The sequence below is a fragment of the Parasteatoda tepidariorum genome, chromosome 3, assembly GCF_043381705.1.
Source record: "Parasteatoda tepidariorum isolate YZ-2023 chromosome 3, CAS_Ptep_4.0, whole genome shotgun sequence".
NCBI lineage: Eukaryota > Metazoa > Arthropoda > Arachnida > Araneae > Theridiidae > Parasteatoda > Parasteatoda tepidariorum.
In genome coordinates, this window is record NC_092206.1 from 19,067,096 (window position 1) to 19,090,652 (window position 23,557).

A 23,557-nucleotide genomic window follows, 5' to 3' on the forward strand; every position below is an offset into this window, starting at 1 on the left:
AACATCCCGAGATACAGCGAAATACGCAAAAAGTAAAATCACCATCAAAGGTCCCAAATCTCCCCTGAATAAACTATTCAAACCACATGCCTTAAATTGTGGTAACCCCTCATATTTTTATGATCAAAATTTCAAATCCGCTGGCGTAAAAAAAAGGAATTTTATTCATAGTTAATAGATTTTTGTGTTTGTTTTTATAACTTCCTTTTAATAGTTAGGACTAATTAAACAGCGTATTTGAGATCACCCTTTTGAATTATTAAGTTTGGTACTACTTTAATTTGTGAAAATCCAATCATTAGAACAAAAGTTATTTATGGTGATATGTTTTTTTATTTTGCGCCCTGCACATCATCCAACTTAAAAGTGTCTTATATAAGACAGATTTAGCATGTTAATTATATACCTTAACATTAATTATAACCTTAACATAAAACACTTAAAATTGACTTTGACAACTCTTCCGTTGTGACAACTCTTATGAACTTTAACATTAGATAGCAATGAAAATTAAAAGCATAAATAAAATCACAGAATCTGAAAAAAAAAATCACATAATCTCTCATCAACATTAAACTAGTACATTTATATAATGCTTACTTTCGGCTCCTAGAGAATTCAGAAGACATTGATGTTATATTTTATAAGACACGTTTTTTTTCTCAAATTATATTTAAAATCCGATTTAAAAAATACAATTATCAGTTACAGAATAGTAAATTGTTCAGTATTGACTGAAATGTTCTTTCATTTTAAAATCTCATTCAAAACTACTTTTTAGTGAGGACTACCTACACACAAACAAACATGTCATTACGATTTTCGAGGAAATGCCATTAGTTTTACGCGTTTTTCTGTAATAGGCACTCTATCAACCACTATCTTGAGGGATAATATTTTGCATATCTAATAATTATCTTTTATCTATTTTGTCAACACGAGTTTTCGGTTCGCAGTTTTCTTTTTTTTGTTGATGATGAAGTTATCGTGTTGTCATACAAAAGGGGAAAATTATTTATATAGCTGTTTTTTAATTACATGAATTGCATTGCATTGCCTAATGTGTTGTTTTGGAGTTAGTTTACGGGACTTACCATTTCACCTGGTTTTTTATCACTTAATTCATAGAAAAAGAATTTCTGCCACGCAATGTTATAAATAAATTTTAATGAAACTTATTTTTAATAATAACCTTTTTTTTCATTAACATAGATTGCTTTTTGCATTGTAGGTTTGGAATAAGCAAAGGAGACTTATTAAAATCCTTATGATTTTCGCCGCTGATGGTAAATTTACCGGATAAAAAGTGAATTTTTGCCATAAATAAGTGATAATTTTCTTTCATCTTTTTATCGATTATTTTAAGAATGCTTCTTAATAACTTAAAAGCAGAAAGCAATTTAGATTGAAAAAAGAACATTTAAACTATGTTACATTAATATAATTGCACATTAAAAGATTATTATCGGCTTTATGATATTTTTTTAGAGTGCTTTAAATTTGATATATATTTATGCCAGAAATTTTGAAGTTTATACTATGCTAGCATTAGAGTATAGTTTGTTTATGTAAAAAACTCCCCTAGCCATTCGTCTGGAGTGACGGTGGTTTCTATGGTTACGATTTTTAACTATTTCAAGTAGGGATGTCGGGTCATTATTTAAGACAGGTTTTGGCTAAGCTCGGCGAGAAAAGGGGAATCAGGGAGAAAGAAGCTCCCCTCTTTAAATGCGCTATTTCTTGTTTCCGTAGCAGTAGACGGCCTTAGATTTCGAGGCGAGGGGAGTTCTTTCTATTGGCAAATTATTCGTATTTCATTGACAAATCATTCGTATATATTCGTACACTCTTGTGTATAGCACAAAAAAAGCTAGAGAGAACCTAATAACTTTTGATTTAATGATCGGATTTTCAATCACTAAGATGAAAAGTTAATTGTTCGAGAGTCTAACGTTAAATATGCAAAATTATGCAGGTGATATTTTAAGTTAAGAAAAACGGCTTTTAACCGTATTTTCGATACTTTTATATGAATAGTTATTCCTTTTTTTCCGAGGGATTCAGATTTTTTTTATTTTCTAAATATGGGGGTAGCAACTGCTACACTGGTTACAAAACTTGGTCAGGAAAAATGGCAAATAGCTGGAATCTTTTAATGTTAATTTAAATTTTAGCTTATTTTGCTGCTTTTGCTAGAAAATATTTAATTTCAAATTAGTATTTATTTTTTGCCTGAAGTGTTAATTTCTTTTACCTTAAAAATAATACCATACAAAAAAAAAAACACCTTAGATTATTTTTTATTAGTATTTAATTTATGAATTGTAATGTATACGAAATTTTGCTTTATTTTAACCTATGAATTTTGATTAACGAAACTCATAGTTTGAAACATTGAGCACCATTATTGAAACAAAAAAATAAATAACAAAAGCAATTTATTACAAAAAATATTTGTTGAATGGCTATATAAAATTCGAATTAGTAACATCTTGAGTAAATCAAATAGTATAGTCACAATAGTATTTGTTTCGCCTGAATAGTTTTAGAGATATTGCGAAACACAAAAAAAAGGGATACTGACATTAAGGAGTCCGAACATTCAACGGCAATCCCGACTCGACTCAATTATTATGACCATATATTACGAATTCCGCCATATTTTGAAGGTTAGGAATGCGTTTACATCGAAAAAAAGTTGTCCCGCAGTGGACTAATCGTTAAGACAAGGTTCCCAGCAGATCACCGAAGTCAAGCATCACTGACTGCGGTCAGTGTGAGGGTGGGTGACTACTTGGATAAATCTGCGTAGGGACCGAGGGTGAGCGGTATTGGTCCTCGTTAAACTGTTCTACCGTAAACTGTTCTACCGTAAAGTGCTCGACTTCTCGTGCAGGTCGTTGGGCTACCGAAGCCGGGGTGCCATTCCCTCTGCAGAGAATAAAAATTGCGATTCGGATCATCCTCAGGGATGTTTCCAAGACCGTCGCCAATAGCCCATTGTGCAGCTCTAGTACGACGTAAATGAACTACAACAACAACGAAAAAAAGTAAATTAAATTTAGCTTGCGTTTGCAAACCCATTGAAGAACTTATTCAATAAAGTATCTTGAACTTTACCTTAAACCTCCATGAAATTGGGTACTTGCAACTCGAGAAGAAGTGAAGTGATTATGCCTAACCACGTGATTTAGGATTACCTGTTTATTAGATACCTGCAAGCGACGTCACTCGTGTATGCCGAACCTGATTGGCTTCTGAATCTACCAATGCAACATTTTCACAATTTATCTACGATGACGTCACTTGCAGGCCAAAACAATTCTTCAGCACGGTACAGGCACGGTACAGGCATCTATGGCACGGTAGCAAGCACTTCTATTTTTCTGATGATTATCACGGCTGATTATTTTTCAATGAGCTAAGAATTTTAATTTATAATTTTTATCATTTAAAATATAAAGTTTTTTTTAAAAAAAAAAAAAGTCTTTTATTTCTCGTAGGTTCATTGGCAAATAAAATCGATATATGATTCTAAAGATTCTACGATGTCTAATGATTTGAAGTTGCGACTATTACACAATTATTAAAAGAATTGACGCACTTCATTACATTTATTATTAATAATACAATAAATATTAATAATTTCAAACTTTAATAAGTATTCTTTCTATTCGTCATTTTCCCCCTATAAAATCTCTCTATACTCATACATGAACGCAAATGAGTGTAAAAAGCGCTAAAATATTAACCCTTGTTAATCTAACAAAATATACCAATCACCGATAATAAAAAAAAAAATAGTCAATGCAAGAACTTCAGTTATTTAGCTCCAAAATTCCTTTAAGTATTCCAACCGATTTAAAAAACACTCTAAACAAAAGCTCATTGCCACGGAAATCGAAGGAATTTTTATTTACTGCAAACGATATTTAAAATGTATTTTTCACCCTGTATGTTTCACAAAATATATAGAGACTCAATTTTTACTAACTTTAAACGACGCCATCTTTGCCGCTAGCATGTCAAAAGCATATTTTTAGATATTCAAGTTTATTTCTTTGTGTGAAATTATTAAAAATAACTTTTATGGTCATCATTATTTATTTTATAACCGTCATTGAACAGCCGACCCAATTTTGAGTTTATAACAACTAATCTTCAACTCCGCAACCTTGTAATTTTGAACCCAATCCAGAAGACAAAGGAACTTCAGGATCGAGAACTGGAAGAAAGTTTGCCTTCCTAAAGACTTTTTGATGGAACTAACCCGTATTTGCGTTATATCGAGAGGAGCGCCACGAAAACCACCCACGGTTAGTCTGGCGGTAAGGGGACTCTAACCCATGATCCGTCTACCACTGAGGATAATTTAAGCCAACGCCATGGTCTGTACGAGCCGAATGCAGAATTCGTATTTACCAGCCATTGCTGGGATTCGAACTCGGTTCATCTCAATGAGAGGTGTACGCTCTGTCCCCTGAGCCACAACGCCTCTCATAGTTATCATTTTGCACCATGTCATCCCAAGTAATTGAAATATTTTTTGCATGTTTGTTTCTTCTCTCGTAAATAATAAATAAGTAAATAAAATATCGCCTACATTAGATAATTAGCATACATAATATTAGCATTCTGAGTCGATAAGATTGTATTTTAATACATAAATAACCGATAGCAGTACTAAAAATAACATGTTATTTAATAAAAAGCATTATTTCATACATCAGTGGAGTGCCTCTTAAAATATTATGAAATTACATTATGAACACTTCGCATTTTCACAAAACTTCTTTTTTTCTTCGTACTGAATTTCTCACCCATGGATCAACAATAAAACAGAATCAAATTATAAAATCAATGAATAGAAAATCAACTGACAACAGCTCTTATTGATAATTTAGCATTTATATATAACAATTGTTGCAATAGTAAAATTAAGCAGAATCGTTATAAAATATTCCCTAATGAAGATTTATACTACTGTTTGCAATTCAGCGGGATGTCTAATTTAGATCGAAATTAATTATAACGATCCCAACTAAAAGAGTAATCAAACTATCACTCGATTACTAAAATTAAATTATGTTTCAATTTCAATACTTAATTACTTTACATTACTAATAAATTCTCTCAACTGACATGGAAGGGCAAACTGTTTCAATTCGCACGCGCTTTTATCGATTTATGCTTTAAATTCAATTTTCATGCACCTAAATTTATCTTTCCTCTAAAAATTATAATGTAATAAAAATGTATTGAGAATTCGATTTGAAAATGAGTCACTATATTTATGATGTATTTTTTTTTATATTTAAATCAATTCGTGCCAAAATATATACATTTTTAATTTACATATTTGTATGTTTTTGGCTATTGGAGTTTGTTTTACTAGAAAAGTTTTTAACAATTGATATAGTTGATAATTTTTAAAAACAAACTCCTCCAATTTTTCTTCAAATTCCTCAACGTCTTAATTTTGGCATTTAATTCTTTAACACTTTAACTTTTAGATTGAATTCCTCAGCGCTTTATATTTCACGTTAATTTTTCACGGCCTCAATTTTTATGTTCAATACTAAAACAACTCAGTTTTTATGTCAAAGTTATCAACAACTTAATTTTCACGAGGAATTCTTCAACTCCTTTTTTTATGTTAAATTCCTCTACGTTTTAATTTTTACGTTAATTTTTTCAACGTCTCAATTTTCAGGTTAAAATCTTCAATAACTCTGTTTTCATGTTACAGGCATCAACCACTAAATTTTTACGTTAAATTCTTCAACTCTTTATTTTTTACATTAAATTTCTCAATGCTTTAATATTTACGTTTAATTTCCTAAAGCTTCGATCTTTGAGTTAAATTCCTCAATAATTCTGTTTTCATGTTAAAGTTATAAACCACTTAGTTTTCACATTGACTTCCTAAACTCCTCAATTTTTACGTTAAACTCCTCAATGCTTTAAATTTTACATTTATTTCCTCCTCAACTCCTTATTTTTTACGTAAACTCCTCAATAACTCAGTTTTCGTTTTAAAGTTTCAAGCATCTAAATTTTCACATTAAATTCCTCTACTCCTTGATATTTTCGTTAAATTCTTCAATGCGTAATTTTTACGTTAAACTCCTCAATAACTCAGTTTTCGTTTTAAAGTTTCAAGCATCTAAATTTTCACATTAAATTCCTCTACTCCTTGATATTTTCGCTAAATTCTTCAATGCGTAATTTTTCACGTTAAATTAATAAATAACTCCATTTCAACTTTATATTCCTGAACAACTCAGTATTAAGGTTTTAGTCCACAACAACTAAATTTTTATGTTAAATTACTCAATATCTCAATTTTCACGCTAATATCCTCAACACCTCAGTCGGATTTTTTCTGTTTTTTAATAATACATGATAAATTTCCATTAATTTATCAAATAATTGTGTATAAACTAAATTTCTATTAAAGTGACGAGAAAAAATTGTTAAGAAACTATTATTAATATTCACACGTCAGATAATTACGAATGTAGAGCTACAGTGATATGCCAAACGTTTCTCAAATTCATACATACTTTTCTGCACTTTTGATATATTTTCCAGATATATACTTTCCAAGTTTCTGGAATTTCCACAAGATAGTGCAATCTTTGAAGTGAGAATGAAGGTTCGCCTCGGTTCAAACTTGATGTAACTGACAACTTTTAGATTTTTTCATCACCAAATTTGGATATATATTCTGCGACGAATATTTTTCACTAATTTTATTTCTCTGCTATGGTAATGGGTTCTGAAGGCATCTATAAAATATTAGTAATTAAATCGAATTCAACACTTTCGGTTGAGAAATTTTTAAACTACGCTAGTTTTTTTTTAAGACAGTTATTGACAAATTCCTGTTTTTGAAAATGTTTAATTATTCCATTTGAGATTAGTCATATGTTTTTACAATATATAAAAGTTGCAAATTCTATAAATAAAATAAAAATAAGATAAATATCATAAAAAAAAAAAACTAGAATTCAAATAAATGGTTTTTCCATTGACTAGGCTAGTGTTTCTCAAACTTATGACTTTTGTGTACCCTTTTTAAATTTTTCGTAACGCTGTGTACCACTAATAAAAAAATGAATGTATTTTTACTATAAAAAAATTGTACAAAAGTTAAAAATCACAATTGGCTGTTGACACCACTAATTATTAACTGTTAACTCTGCAAAAATAGCTAATAAAAAAAATACGTAACCATAAATTTTCATGGCTGGCTTGGTTCTCAAATAAAATTTTTTGAAATTTTCGTTTGTTGCAAGATATTTTGCATAAGAACGCGTACCCCAGCTANTTGGGAAACACTGGATTAGGCCAATGGTGTGCATACACCCAATGAACAATTTTATTTCTTAAATAAGACATTTTTCATGCACAAAACTATTTTTTGTGTCTTAATGAATGCTATTTAAGCATATTTCAATGAAAATAATATCACATTTTATAAAATTTCTAGGCTTGGCCTAAATTCATTATATTTTAATAACATTTTTAAAGAAAATTATTTTAATGATAAACCTTAGAATAACATGCTGGCGACCAAAGCTCTGTGATGGCATTTAAAATCACTAAAAAAATAAGAACGGGCTACATTTTTTTTGGTTTTTGGCGATAATGGTAGAAGAGATTTTACACAGGTATCAACGCAACAAGTGGCGCTTTTGCTTTTTAATTAATAAAAATGAATGAAATGTGCCATTATCTTTGAAGCTAATTATTAGCTTTTCTTAAATGCGACTCAAAAAATTTTAAGTTCAACTTATTACCCTTATTCCAGAATTATTTCCCTCTTTAATTATCGTTTGACTTAAAAAGAGTCCGAATGGAACATCTTCTGATAGGAGTCCTTCCTGCCTGTAACCCTGCTTCCGCTCTACATAATGTCAGTTTACAGTGATTGACAGTTTTCTGGGTTTAAATCCCTGGATGCCGCCGGACTGGCGGTTGCAGAACTTTGGGGTTTTCGGTCACATTCTAGATATGTAGATCGATATCTCCCTTAAAAATGATCTTTTCTTAAGACATAACATTGCATCAACAAACAATAACATCCAGGAATTTCCCACTTTTATTTATTCATTTTTTTTACAAAAAAATCAGGAATACAGTTGCAGAGTAGAGATTTGGAATCAGTAATAAGTTATTAACTTGTTTGTTTTGGAAAATTTACCAAAAAAATTGCATCTTGAGAATCTTAATTTTCAGCATTAACTTGAAATATATTCAAAATCATTAAAATGTAATTAAATTGTTTATTGAGAAAATTTGCCTAAATAATGCCTTTTGAGAGTGTTAATTGTTAGTTTAAAAGTTAAACTAAAATATATTCTGAGCCATTAAAATGTAATTAAATTGCTTATTTTGAAAAGTTACCTCTTTTTTGAGACATAACATTGCATCAACAAACAATAGAGTGCAGAAATCCCTCTCTCCTATTATTTTGTTATAGAGGTTTAGAGTTGCAGAGGAGAGATTTGAATCATTGATAAGTTATTAACTTGCTTATTTTGAAAATTTACCTAAATAATGCCTTTTGGGAGTGTTGATGCTTATTTTAAGAATTAAACTAAAATATACTCTGAGTCATTAAAATGTAATTAAATTGCTTATTTTAAAAATTTACCTCTTTTTTAAGACATAACATTGCATCAGCAAATAATAATATGCAGGAATTTCTCTTCCCTTTTATTTTGTTATAGAGGTTTAGAGTTGCAGAGCAGAGATTTGAATCATTGATAAGTTATTAACTTGCTTATTTTGAAAATTTACCTAAAAAAAATGGATTTTGGGACTACGTATTGTGAATATTTGACTATGCATTGTTTCAAAATTTACCTAAAATTTTATTTTGAGTTATTAAAATGTAATTAACTTGGTTTATTTTGAAACTTTAAATTTTTTCTAAGACTTGCATCAACAAACAATAACAAGCAGAAATCCCCCCTTTCTTTTATGGAGAGCAGAGATTTGAATCACTTTTAAGTTATTAACTTGCTTATTTTGAAAATGTATCTGAAAAATGCATTTTAAGATTATGTATTGTTAATGCTTATTTTCAGAATTTACCTAAAAATATATTTTGATCATTTATCCTTTTTTTTTTCTTTTCTTTTTTGAGAGAGTGAGAGAGAGTTTACGAGTTTACCTAAAAATTTAATTAACTTATTTATAATTTCATCCAATATTATATTGGCAACAAAAAAGGTTCATATTCTATCCCCTCTTCTAAGGTATTTTAAAGTTTGAAACATCGAAAAAAATAGTTCAAATAAACTGAAAATATAAAACATGAAATTTTTTCTAAAATTTAAATTGATAATAATAATAAGAATGCTAATAAATTGTGGCATAATTACTTCCTTACTACGCAATCCTAATAAATTTTGCCGTAAACTATTTTCATTTTCTTATTTTGAAAGAAAAAAAAAATGCAGCTCTAGATGCTTTGGTATAAGAAATTAGTTCGTTAACCAATTTTCGTTAAAAATGTTTTTTTCTAGAATTATTTATAAATTACTAAAGCTAAAAAATGCCTTAACAAAATTGCAAAGCCGTCGGTTGGTATCATAAAGCTTTCGAGATATTTCAAGAATTCGTGAAAAAACTAATTGTTATCATGAAATTAAAAAAAAAAAAATACTAATAATAATCAATATGATTTTAAAATTAAGATTAAAATAAATACCTAAAAATAATAATTTTATTAACCAGAAATTATAGTGAATTTTTATACTAAATTGACCGAGTTAGACACCTAAGTTATGAGCCTAGAGATATACAATATTCCACAATATTTTTAACTTCAAGCCATATTTAAAAAAAAAAATATTTTTTAATAATTTGGATGTTTTTGCCTAAATCAATTTTTTGAGCCGAACGGGATAGAGCGTTCGTCTTCCAATGAGATGAACCGGGGTTCGATCCCGGCGATGGCTGATCGATACGAATTCCGCATCCGGCTTGCACCGACCACAGTGCTGACGTGAAATATCCTCAGTGATAGACGGATCATGGGTTAGAGTCCCGTTGCCATCAGGCTAACCGTGGTAGTTTCTCGTGGTCTTCCTCTCCATGTAACGCAAATGCGGATTAGTTCCATCAAAAAGTCCTCCACGAAGGCAAATTTCTCCCAATACTTGATCCAGGAGCTCCCTTGTCTTCTGGATTGGGCTCAAGATTACAAGGCTATGGAGTTGAACATTAGTAGACGTAAACCCAAAAATTGGGTCGGCTGTTCAACGACGGTTATAAAATATAATAAAATCAATTTCTTATTTTATTTTTTTAACGATTTTTGCAATTATTGAAATATTTTTCAATAGTTATTCTATTTTTTTTAAAAAATATTTAAATACTTTTTTATAGGAAAAATCTATCTGAATTTGAGTTGGGTTTCATTCTATCTGGAAAAAAAAAGAAAAAAAAAGTTTATTTATGTTTATTATGCTTAAATATTAAAGAAAATGAAGCAGTTGTTGGTTCTCAAAAATTCATCTCACTATATTTCGGGTATATTTTATCGCAGGTTAACCTTATAAAATTCACATTAAATTAATAATGTATACAAAAGTCATGTTCAAACGCTTTGATTTTTCACATTAAACTAATAACTTTATTAAAATAGAATTATAAATAAAAGTCTCTTTTCAAAATGCACTGGTTTTAGTATATATTTACACTGTAATAAAAAACGAGGTTTGTAATACGGAATTATTAGTATAATGTTAATTTTTCAAGGTCATGATTATAATAAGTTTCTAAATACATTGTGGGCCAAATGCAGAAATAAAAACCGTATTTTCTAAACGACAACACTGTGCATTTAATACACATTTTTGAGCAGTTCAAATTATATTTTCCATTAAAATAAATTGAAAAGTTAAACTTCGTTTTCTTTGAAAGAAAAATCAGAAATGTTCAGGTTGAGTTCGCAAACTTTTCTCGAAAAGTCTAGTTAAATATTCATGAATGCGACCTTCCAGCTCGCAGAAGATGAGTCCGTGTTCTTCAATCAATTCATTTTAACTACTTTTGAAGCGGAAAACAGAACATCCGCTCAACGATCATTCATATCAAAGATGATCTATTTTTCCTTTCTTTCTCGTGTATTTTTCATTGTTTATATCTTTTTCCTTTTCATTTCCCCCGGCATTAGTATATCAAGGTCATTTTTCTCAATATAGGCGTGGAGTCCACGTATTTTTTCCCGCCAACGCATACTGACGGAAGTGTGACAGTCCTTCATTCATTCATAAAGAGAAAAAGAACTGTCGTGACGTCACGTCGCGTATTTGGAACACAAACGTAGTCGTATTTTTCCTGCTACTATTCCCCCCTTTTTTTACTCAATGAATGGCAGCTGTTCTGTGAAATGAATAATTAATGACCGGTCCAAACGACGTATTTTTCTAGTTTTAAAGACGCAAACGAACATTAAAAACTACACACTGGGATTTTAGCATTACTTCATGAATTGCAAACGATTTTGAAATTTACTCAAACTATCAAATTACTCCCTCTAAATGTTATTTTTTACCTTGCATGGATCATGGATGTTACGTAAGTGTGACGTTAATTAACACTCGAAAGATGGATATTTTTCAGTCTTGCGTAAAACCTTTAAGTGGACAAAGTTTGAGACATTTGTAGATATTTTTAACAGACGATAAATGTTATAATATTAATATTCTTATAATCAGACGATTTTTATATCAGTCAAAATACTTAATGGAGGTTTCATTATTTGCTTAGGTTCATAATTTGAACAATGAAAATTTGATCTTGTTTTGTCTTTCTAGTGTTGGACAAAACTATGATAATTAAACCAGATTGTCCCGTCCGATCTACTTTATATTAGAAAGAAAAATTCCTTTTTTTTTTATAAAAGAATTAATTTTAAGAAGAAAGATTTTAACGTGGAAAAATCTAACATTTTAGAACCTTTTTTATTTCCTATTAAATATTTTACTGCGGATCGGATTATCCGGACATATTATCATGGTTTCACTCTGTTAAAAAAAGTGTTACAAAGAAACGAGATAGAGGTAATTTAATTTTTTTGACAAATTTTGAAAACTTGGGTAAAATTAACTAAATCTCTATTATTTTTCTAAAATCTAATATTTGATCTAACATTTTGTGTATTTAACAACAACATTCTAATTTAAATACATAATACAAATTTAGAAAATTTTAAGTTTTGACTATTAGTCCCATTAAAATGTATTTAATTTTTTTTTTATCTTTCTTTTTTTTCGCGTTAACGCAGGTATCACAGCATCCTTTTAAAAATAAAATTACAACTTTTCTCGCTTTTTTGTTTTTGTTTTTTTGGATGAAACGAAATGTTTTAACTTTCACTGCATATTAACAATTTAAGAAATAATATTTAGTGAAAGAAACAGAACATGGTGTTACCCACCTTAGATTACGTGTATTCTGACGTAAATTTTGTGATTAATTTCAGCAATTTAGACCTGCTTCGATAAACCACCCCGTTTTCCCTTAACCTTATTTCGTACTAATTAGATGAAGGAGCAGATAGCCTCGAGGTTTAGGTACTCTGTAAACAAATTTATATAGGTATACCCTAAATTTTTTAGCATCCCACGAACAACGACTACTGTGCATCTTAAATGAGATAAACGGCTGAAAAATATTTGTTTTTATACTTAGTATTTTCTAAGTCTTTAAAATAACTTGAACCTCTAAGATTTATGCCCTCTGGATCTTAAAATCAGTGGGTTTGTCCTTGAACTTAATGCTGTTGGTACCTTGTGAAGGAAGTGGAAGTGAAATGTCAATGGGAAGGGGGGAGAAAGTGGAGGAAACACCTGGTGGTCAGTGTAGTGCAGTGTTGATGACAAAAGTGGTGGTCGAGTACGTGAGCATGCACGTATATGATTTCATCCAGGAAACCTTTTTTTTTTTTTTTTTTTTTTCTTAAGGATGAAAATTTACTGAAATTTCTTTTGTCAATGTATTATCATTCATTTTTTAATTGATCAAACATTACTCATGATTAGGACTGAGCTATAAATCGATGTATCGAGACATATCGATTTAACGCATATATCGGCAAGACGATACAGCGACTTTCATTCAAGGCGATGCATCAGAAATCTGATTTAAGCCGTCGAGTAAAGACAACTAGCGCAAAACGATATAGCGATATAAGACACGCAAGGATATAAGAAAACGATATAGCGATATAAGACTCTTCTCTTACGTTCCGATGTCGACTCGCGCNTACCACGAACAACGACTACTGCGCATCTTAAATGAAGTAAACGGCTGAAAAATATTTGTTTTTATTCTTATTTCCTAAGTCTTTAATATAACTTGAACCTCAAAAATTTATGCCCTCTGGGTGTTAAAATCAGTGGGTTTGTCCTTTAACTTAACGCTGTTGGCACCTTGCAAAGGAAATGAAATGTCAATGGGGAGGGGGAAGAGAGTGGGGGGGAAACACCTGGTGGTCAGTGCAGTGCAGTGTAGATATGGCAAAAGTGGTGGTCGAGTACGTGAGCATGCACGTATATGATTTCATTCTGGATACAAATATTACACATTATATATTCATATAAACACATTATATATTCTTTGCTGGAAACCTGTGTTTTTTTTTTCTTTTTGAGAATGAAAATTTACTGAAATTTCTTTTGTCAACATTCAATTTTTAATTGATCAAACATTACTCATGATATCATACTCATTTTTGAGATATGATTCTTTATTTTTTACTTTACTTCGATTTTTATTCCTATTTACAGGATTATGGGTTTTGAGGGGAGATTTCCGTTTCGAGATCTGTGGCAGAATAAACGCCAAGTCTTGGACACTTCCGGGCAGAGGACAACGAGAAGCTAAATAAAAAATCTCAGCAAGGGACCAAATCGGAAGGTAAAACTCGTAGCCATCCCCGGGCAAACATCTACATGTTTTTTTTTTATTTTGAAGTTTAAAATCTATTTGGCACCTTGGTGAATGCAGTTGGCGCGACAGATCAGGATACCCAGGAAAAAATGTATATATAAATTTTTTAAGGAGATGGAATAATTTTTTTGGAGATGGAAAAAAATTATTAATAAAAAAAATATTTAAAAAAATTGAAAAAAATTAAAGTAATCTACCGAAAGACAAAATACGGAAAAGATATAATCTCAATCATTTTTCTAACGGATCAAGATCTACTCTAAAAATGCAAAGAAGACATGGAAAAATGTGTGATTTCCGTATCGTGATCTGTGGCAGAATAATCGCCAAGTTACGGAAATTTCCGGGCAGCGGCCCGTGAGAAGCAAAATAAAAAATCACAGCAAGGGACCAACTCGGAAGATATAACTCGTAGCCATCCCTGGGCAATCTATTTGTTGGCGATTGTAGATAGCACGACAGATCAGGATACGGGATTATCCCCGGTTTTGATTCTTGAAACACAATTGCATGATGTTTATACATATTGTGAATTTCGATCAGTGACTTATTGCATAGCTTCTCGATTTGACAGTTTTTTCGGTTAATCATAGTTAAATTCATCATATCGTTTACCGATTTTGAAAAAGTCGGTACGACGATAAAGATTCGTATTCGGTACTTTGAACCGTAATAGTAGAAAGCAGATTTAAAACAACCTCGTAAGGATGTTAATTTTATTCTATTTTATGACCGGCATTGAACAGTCGATCTATTTTTGGGCTTACGGCTATCAATGTTCAACTCCATAGAACTAAGAACAAACCCAAGAAGATAAGGGATTTTCTGGATCAAGCACTGGTACAAACTAGTCTTACAGAGGACTTTGATTTGCGTTATATAGAGAGGAAAACCAGGAAAATCTTTCGCGGTTAGCTAGACAGCAAGGGAGCTTTTACCCATATTCCTTTTACCTCTGAGGATATTTTACGTCAGCACTGTGGCAGCTGCGAGACGGAAGCAGAATTCATAGCTCTCAGCCATCGCTGGGGCTCGTACCTGTGTCACCTCTTTGGAAGGTGAGCTCCCCTTCTCCGAACTATGTGTCCGAGCTATATTAAATTGAACTATGTGTCCGAACAAATTCAACGATAGTATAGTATCTAGGAATCATGTTTAGCAAGGATTTATTCCCAAAATAATAAGAGGTCTTAGCTCCCAGTCAATTATCGCTCGCATTTCACCCCTTCGTGATCACGTGATTTTAAAGAAAATGGTCATAAAAGTGCTTGTTTTTTATTCAAGAAAATTATATGAAACTAAAAGTATGTACAATATCTGTATTCATTTCTAATTTTTGGGTTAATATTTAGCTTACATGTTTGATGTCTACTGACGTTCAGTTTAATATAAACTTACAGTCAAACCCCGCTATAGTGAACCTTCAAGGACCAAAGTTTTGGTTCACTATAACCGGGAGTTCACTATATCCGTACTGCAAACAATTTTAACCAATTTTATCGAACTGCTCCGTTTTATTACACATTATTTAAATAAATGAACAATCAAAAGAAATACAAAAAATTATTAAAAAACAATATGCAGTAACAAAAAATGTGTTAACTTTTATTTATCTCTTCGTCTTTCGTACAAAAAATTTAGGGATGGCCTTTATTTAGGGATGGGAAACTGAGATAGAAGAAGCAAGACAAGAAGGCTACATTCCACTCAATAGATGGTTTTAAAAATCGGTATGTGCATTTTATGTAGAAATTTCAAAATTACCAAAAAACGAAGAAAAAAATCAGTCGAAGACAGAAAAAAGTTGATAATATCCAATTTCCTCACTTCTTTTGGTTTACTATATCCACAAAAAATAATATATGTGAATAGCAAATCACGGGAGCGAGCATTTCGTCCACTATATCCGGGAGTGCACTATAAACTATGTTAACTATAACGGGGTTTGACTGTATCTCTACATTACAAATAATTCAGTATTGCCATGTGGTGTATATATTGAGAAATAAACATGATTAAGGACATACGAAATAAGATTGTTTTAATCCTTCTGGCTCGTTAATTTTGTACACTACAATAGAAATCATGGCACGAAGACGGAAATATCATGGCACGAAAAATAGTGGACGGGAGCGAACATATCGTCCACTATATCCGGGAGTTCACTATAAACCATGTTCACTATAACGGGGTTTGACTGTATCTCTACATTAAAAATAATTTAGTATTGCCATCTGGTGTATATATTGAGAAATAAACATGATTAAGGTCATACGAAATAAGATTGTTTTAATCCTTTTAGGCCGTTAATTTTGTACACTCCAATATAAATCATGGCACGAAATACCATGTCACGAAGATGGAAATATCATGGCACAAAAAATAGTGGGCGAAACTTCACCCCGTCATTTTTGCGCAAGCGATATAGAAGGAGCTAATTGAACTTTAAAATTAAATACATATAGATCAGAGATGGCTTACCTATGGCACGCGTGCCAATGGGTGACACGTGGCAGGTATTACGGTGTCAGGAAAGAAGTACAAATAAAATTGCTTTTATTCACTTAAATTCACTGAATCAACATTACAAAAAGTATCCCCAATACCTTCAACAGAAGGATTCAGAAACAATTTCGAGCGACATTATGACATTTTTCAGGACTAGTGATTTCTCCACTGTGGAAGTTAATATAGTAAGGGAGGCAAACTTTATCCAAGTTTTATTTTATTACACTATTACTTTGTCTTTTATTTATAAATTGCTGTTTATTCGATTTAAGTTAAAAACATTAACTACAAATATAGTTTACACGATATCATTCTATGATTTGAAATAAAAATTTCTTGTTGCAAACGAGGATTTTTCGATTCTAAAAATATCTTATTCTATCGAAACCTGAAAATTTTTTCAATGCGCTAAAAATAACTTATTTTTATGAAAATATGGAAAATGTCTTGATCTAAATACATATTTTTTTCTCCCATTCTTATAATATCCGGTTCCACTCAAATCTGGAAAATGTCTTGATGCAAATGTGTATTTTTCGATTCTGAAAATAATTCTTTCTATAGAGATAAGAAAATTTTATTGATCTAAATAAATATTTTTCCATTCCTGATCCATAGAAGTCTGGAAAATGTCTTGATGGAAATGTGCATTTTTCGATTCTGAAAATAATTCTTTCTATAGAGATAAGAAAATTTTATTAATCTAAATACATATTTTTCCATTCCTGATCCATAGAAATCTGGAAAATGTCTTGATGCAAACGTGTATTTTTCGATTCTGAAAATAATTCTTTCTATAGAGATAGGGAATTTTATTTGTTCCATTCCTGTTCCATAGAAGTCTGGAAAATATCTTGATACAAATGTGTATTTTTCGATTCTGAAAATAATTCTTCCTATAGAGGATAGGGAATTTTATTTGTTCTATTCCTGTTCCATAGAAGTCTGGAAAATATCTTGATACAAATGTGTATTTTTCGATTCTGAAAATAATTCTTTATGTAGAGATATGGAATTTTATTTGTTCCATTTCTGTTCCATAGAAGTCTGGAAAATATCTTGATACAAATGTGTATTTTTCGATTCTGAAAATAATTCTTTCTGTAGAGATAGGGAATTTTATTTGTTCCATTTCTGTTCCATAGAAGTCTGGAAAATATCTTGATACAAATGTGTATTTTTCGATTCTGAAAATAATTCTTTCTATAGAGGATAGGGAAAGTTTCTTGATGCAAATGCGTGTTTTGAATTTTAAAAATAACTTATTCCATAAAAATATGGAAAACTTCTGGATGCAAATACTTATTTTCCATTTAAAAAATTACTTATTCCATAAAAATAAGGAATATTTCTTGCTGCAAACATATATTTTTCCGTTCTGAAAATAACTTATTTTATAGAAGTATGGAACATTTTGAGAACCATTTTCGAATGATTAATTGAGAACCACCTGGTATTTTGATTCATATTCCTCAGTGAAATTTCTTCACTCGCAACGAAGTATGAATTCCCATGTGAGTGTTTTCATTCGAAATGAATAACTGGGATGAAATAAGGATCCCACACCGAAATATAAGAAAGCTAAAATATTCTAAAAGGGAAAAAGACGCAGCGTGAATTAGGTTTCGTATATGCGGAAGTCATTAAAAGCAAGTCAAGTAACAAAAAAAGTGTGAGTTCGGAATTTATGGGTGTTGAGCGCTATGTTTAGCCAGTAATAGAAGACCTTCCTTCGAGAAAAAAAATTATTCTGAGCTTCACTTATGATTTGATTATTTCTCAGAGACGACGTGGAAAAAGATCTCAAGCTCGTTGATTTAAAAAAAAAGAAGAGGGGAAAAAAAAGAAAGAAAACTAGGACGATATAACTGGTGGAAAACAGCTGCCATTTTAAATTTCCATTCATGGAAAGTTAATCGTCTTAGAAAACTTGCACCATTAAATATAATCAGACGATTTTGGAAACTGATTGCTGACGATTGGAGCTAAAGAGATATGAAATCTTAAACGATACAAGCAACGATCCGAGTTGGGCAAAACGAATGACGTGATTCTAATAGACGATTTAGAATCAAATGATCCAAATGAACAGATAAATAGTCTCAAGGGTTGCGTATCATTAAATATAAGAAAANCGTGAATTAGGTTTCGTATATGCGGAAGTCATTAAAAGCAAGTCAAGTAACAAAAAAAGTGTGAGTTTGGAATTTATGGGTGTTGAGCGCTATGTTTAGCCAGTAATAGAAGACCTTCCTTCGAGAAAAAAAATTATTCTGAGCTTCACTTATGATTTGATTATTTCTCAGAGACGACGTGGAAAAAGATCTCAAGCTCGTTGATTTAAAAAAAAAAGAGGGAGAAAAAAAGAAAGAAAACTAGGACGATATAACTGGTGGAAAACAGCTGCCACTTTAAATTTCCATTCATGGAAAGTTAATAGTCTTAGAAAACTTGCACCATTAAATATTATCAGACGATTTTGGAAACTGATTGCTGACGATTGGAGCTAAAGAGATATGAAATCTTAAACGATACAAGTAACGGTACGAGTTGGGCAAAACGAATGACGTGATTCTAATAGACGATTTAGAATCAAATGATCCAAATGAACAGATGAATAGTCTCAAGGGTTGCGTATCATTAAATATAATAAGAAAATAATTTTAAAAACTACTGGTTGTAGATAAATGGTTTTTTATTTCTTTAATTATTTTTTTAGTGCCACAAGTATTATTTTAGCAAAATTAAAAAGGTGATTCAATCACATTGAAAGGATTTAATTCAAGCTAGAAAAACGGAACTAGCTGAGGAATGTGACAGACGAGAAAAACTTTTTAGAACAGCGAGTGCGAAGAAAGAAGCGAGCTTTTTAGATTGGACTGGATTAAAAAAAAAAAAANTCACAAAAAAAGGTTGCTGCATGAATTTTTCTCATGTCCGAACATGAAGGGGAATTTATTTTTATAGTTCATTTATAAAATTAAATTTTTTTATTTCATAAAATTCATCTTATTTGCCGTTAATTATTTATCTATCAATATAATCAACAATCAGCCGCTTGGAAATGACGATGTTCTGTCATATTTCCCGTCACAGTTTTTATATAAAAAAAAATATTCAATTAATAAATTAACTAAAACAACAAATTTTTTTCCAATTTAGATGGGATCATATTACCGTCGTTAAACAGCCGACCCAATTTTTAGTTTACGACTACCAATTTTCAACACCGTGGCCTTGTAAATTTGAACCAAATCCAGAAGAAAAGGGAACTCCTGGATCAAGTATTGGGAGAAATTTGCCTCCGTGGAGGACTTTCTGATGGAACTAACCCGCATTTGCGTTGCATGGAGAGGAAGACCACGAGAACCTCCCAATTTTAACCTGACGGCGAAGGGACTCTAACCCACGATCCGTCTATCACTGAGGGTATTTCACGTCAGCACTGTAGTCGGTGTGAGCTAGTTGCGGAATTCGTATTCGAACTCGGGTCACCTTATTGGGAGGCGAGCTCTCTATCACCTGAGCCACCACGACTCAGATGGGATCATAATCGAAATCCATTTAGGAATCTTTCTTTTTTGTCCTCTTAGCACCAGCTGTTCTAAAAATTTCACTCGACAATCTCGTTCCTCAGCTAGTCTCGTTCTTCTAGCTTGAATTAAATCCTTTTGCCAACTAGCAAAAACTGTAGCAGAGGTCTTCACAAAAAATATTTTTTTTTTGATCATGATCAATAGATTAAAATCACGAATTTAAGTCAATGGAGGAAATTATCAAGCAAATTACTGAGCTTTTAACTTAATCACCAGACTAAAATTAGAAATCATTCGATTAAAATCACGGATTTGTGTTGATTAAAAGATTAGCACATCAGAATTAACTGATGCAAGGCAGCACAAAAATGGGTATTATGAATTTTACTCGAATGAACTGAAACAACCCAATGTGTATAACTGGTATGTATTAAACTGATATGAATTGACAATCAACTGATATGAATTGACAAATTATAATAAAAATCTTTCATAGAATTTATTCAAATTCATTGATTAACTGGCTTCTGTCAATGTGGAGTTGAATTCAAACTATTGTCAAAATAAGTTCAATGTAGAGTTTAATGGCAGGAAATCCGAAATCGGCTACATTGCATTAAACGTGATGTAGGTATTACTTAATCTAGGTAAGATGATCGAATGCTGCTATAAACTATGCCTCACGAAAAATACGGTGAAAAGATAAGTTAGTCACTTTGGTGTTTCTAGAACCATGTTTACTTGAGGAATGTTAATTTCCAAATGGCTAATGTAAGTAAAATGAGGCGACAGGTTTTATTTGATTTTACTCGATAAATTCCAAGAGACTGGCATGAATCAACAGATTATAATCAACCTATATGAATCAAAGGATTATAAACAACTGATTCATTTCGATCATTAAATTAACTAACTAAATGTAAGCGATTATATTTAAGAGTTAATTATTTCAAAATAAAACTCACTATTTATGTTGTTACTTCGCAATACTAGCAAGCCTGCTTGAGAGTAAACGAATTTTTGAGGCAAGAGGCGTGTTGCTTGTTTTGTCAGTGGCGCCATCTGTGGTCAAGAATATGACTTCAGTCAGACACACGTCACAGCCTGTTTTACAGGGAGGACCCAATCATACTTCATTCATTCACAGATCGTAATTTTGACGTGAACCAGAGAGTGATTAATTTCCACTTTAGTACCTCCAGAATTGTATTGATTTGTTATAGGAACTTGGAAGACTTTGTGACCCCTCAGATTTTAAGGTGCACCAGTCACAGAGAGATTCTTCGTCCGGCCACAGTCGAACTCACGTTCTCACGAACACTAATGATACTAATGCCACTTGACAAAACCAGCAAGCGATTTTAAGGCAGAAGGTACATTTCTTGTTTTTTCAGTGGCGCCATCTGTGGCCAAGAATAAGATTTCAGCCACACACACGTCACAGTCCATCTTTACATGGAAGACCCAATCATATTCAATTCATTCATCCATAGATCGTAATTTCGACCTGAACCAGATTTAACGATCCATCTCCAACTCAGTATCTCCAAAGATATTGATGTGTTATGCGAATTTGGAGGACTTTGTGACCCCGACAGATTTAACGTGAACCAACCACCATTCAAAATTGTCAAAAAATATTTAAAAAGAGGACATCAAAACTTTTCAGGCCTCTATTTTTGAACTTACGCCATTATTGTTAAGGGCTAAATTTGAGATAGCCTCCCAATTAAAAATCAAAGTTTTACATGAGTGGAACATGTGTATCAAGTTATATGCTTCTATATTTAATGTACGCGATTATTTCCCTTATCTGAAGTACTATTTAAGAGGATACCATACCACGGAAGAAACTTTTCACCTCAAATTTTTTTCCACTTCCTTAAGAGAAAAAGTGAGTTTAGGCGAACCCAGAAGAAGCAATAAAGTTTCGAACACTGAAAAAAAAAATTTCAAAATGAAAAAAAATGATGGTATTTATGGAAACGAACCATAAAATCATTTGTTACAACAAGAATTACTAAAATGACACTTGGAATTACAAAGAACATTATTTCTAAAGCAAAAACATTTTTTGTTCACACACTGGATTTTACATGAACATTTTTTAAATCCCTGACCAGTACCTAAACTTTGAGCTGTAGCAACCGACCAGTATTTTACACTTTAACGGGCTGCAGATCGTTATTCTATGAAATAACTAATTAAATCATAAAATACAAGAGCGTTTTACACTGTAACGGACACGATCAGTTATTTCATGGAATAACTAGGTATTCTTTAAAATAACGGATTTCATACTTTAACGGTAACATATATATAATAGAACATGAGCCACGATGGCTCATGGAATAGAGCGTTCGCCTTCCAATGAGGTGAACCGGGTTCGATCCCGGCGATGGCTGGTCGATACGAATTCCGCATCCGGCTTGCACCGACCACAGTGCTGACGTGAAATATCCTCAGTGGTAGACGGATCATGGGTTCAAATTTAGTCCAATACTTGATCCAGGAGTTTCCTTGTCTTCTGGATAGGGTTCAAAATGACAAGGCTACGGAGTTGAGCACTAGTAGTCGTAAACCCAAATATTGGATCGGCTGTTCAACGACGGTTATAAAATAAAAAAAATAATAAAATATAATAGAACATATAAAATTAAGGCACACTGTTGACTGCTACTAATTACGTAATGGATCTATTAGAGCAGCTGGGAAATTTAACCCAGACGCTTTAAGCAATGTAATTACACACTGTGGTGTAATGCGTAAAAACGTATGCAAAGTAAGGCATATTACGAGATTATGGCAACTTTTCCAAGTCATTACTAACATTCCGCTATGACGTTAAACTTCTTGAACAGACCGATATCGCACACTCTCGGTCCCTACGCAGACTGATACAAGAGGTCACCCACTCGCACACTGACCACAGCCAGTGATGCTTGACTTCGGTGATCTGCTGGGAACCGTGCCTTAACGATCAGTCCACTATGGGACAACATAATTACGTGAGTGTAGCTGCCAAAAGAGAATTGTTTTTGATGCCATTATATGTCCTTCAAAATAGTTTTTATTTATTTTAATAATAACTAAAATTGTTGTTAACTACAGTTTTAACAATTAAAATCAGAAAGAATTAGTTTTTAACTTTGTTCCTGTTTGATTGGCTATCATTTCTCTAAAAATGCTTGAAATGGGACAACGGTCACCGCAGATGGGACACCGATGTCCCATTTGCGGTAAAGGGTAAAAGTATAGATAATAATAAAAAAAAAAAAAAACAGTTCGGTTTATTCACGCTTGTGCCCCCACTTCCTATGTCTGAAAATTTCCCTAGTGATTCTATAAGTGAACACGTATTATTTTGCTTAGCAATCATTTTTTAAAATAGCATTTAAAATTAAAAGTACAGTCTTAGTACAAATTTGGTGAGAGCAGTGAGCATAACCTTATTTTAATATTTCCGTTTACCAAACAGATTGATATATTAAATGCATTATATTGTGCATGAAGAATCCGTCTATCACTGAGGGTATTTC

At 31.7% G+C, this 23,557-nt stretch overlaps 1 protein-coding gene across 4 annotated transcripts in view; it reads right to left on the bottom strand.

Annotated features, from left to right (window-relative positions):
- The window catches only part of LOC107453447 (sprouty-related, EVH1 domain-containing protein 2), a 160,761-nt gene that overhangs the window by 35,404 nt on the left and 101,800 nt on the right, over positions 1 to 23,557 (bottom strand). The gene's annotated exons all lie outside the window — the stretch shown is intronic.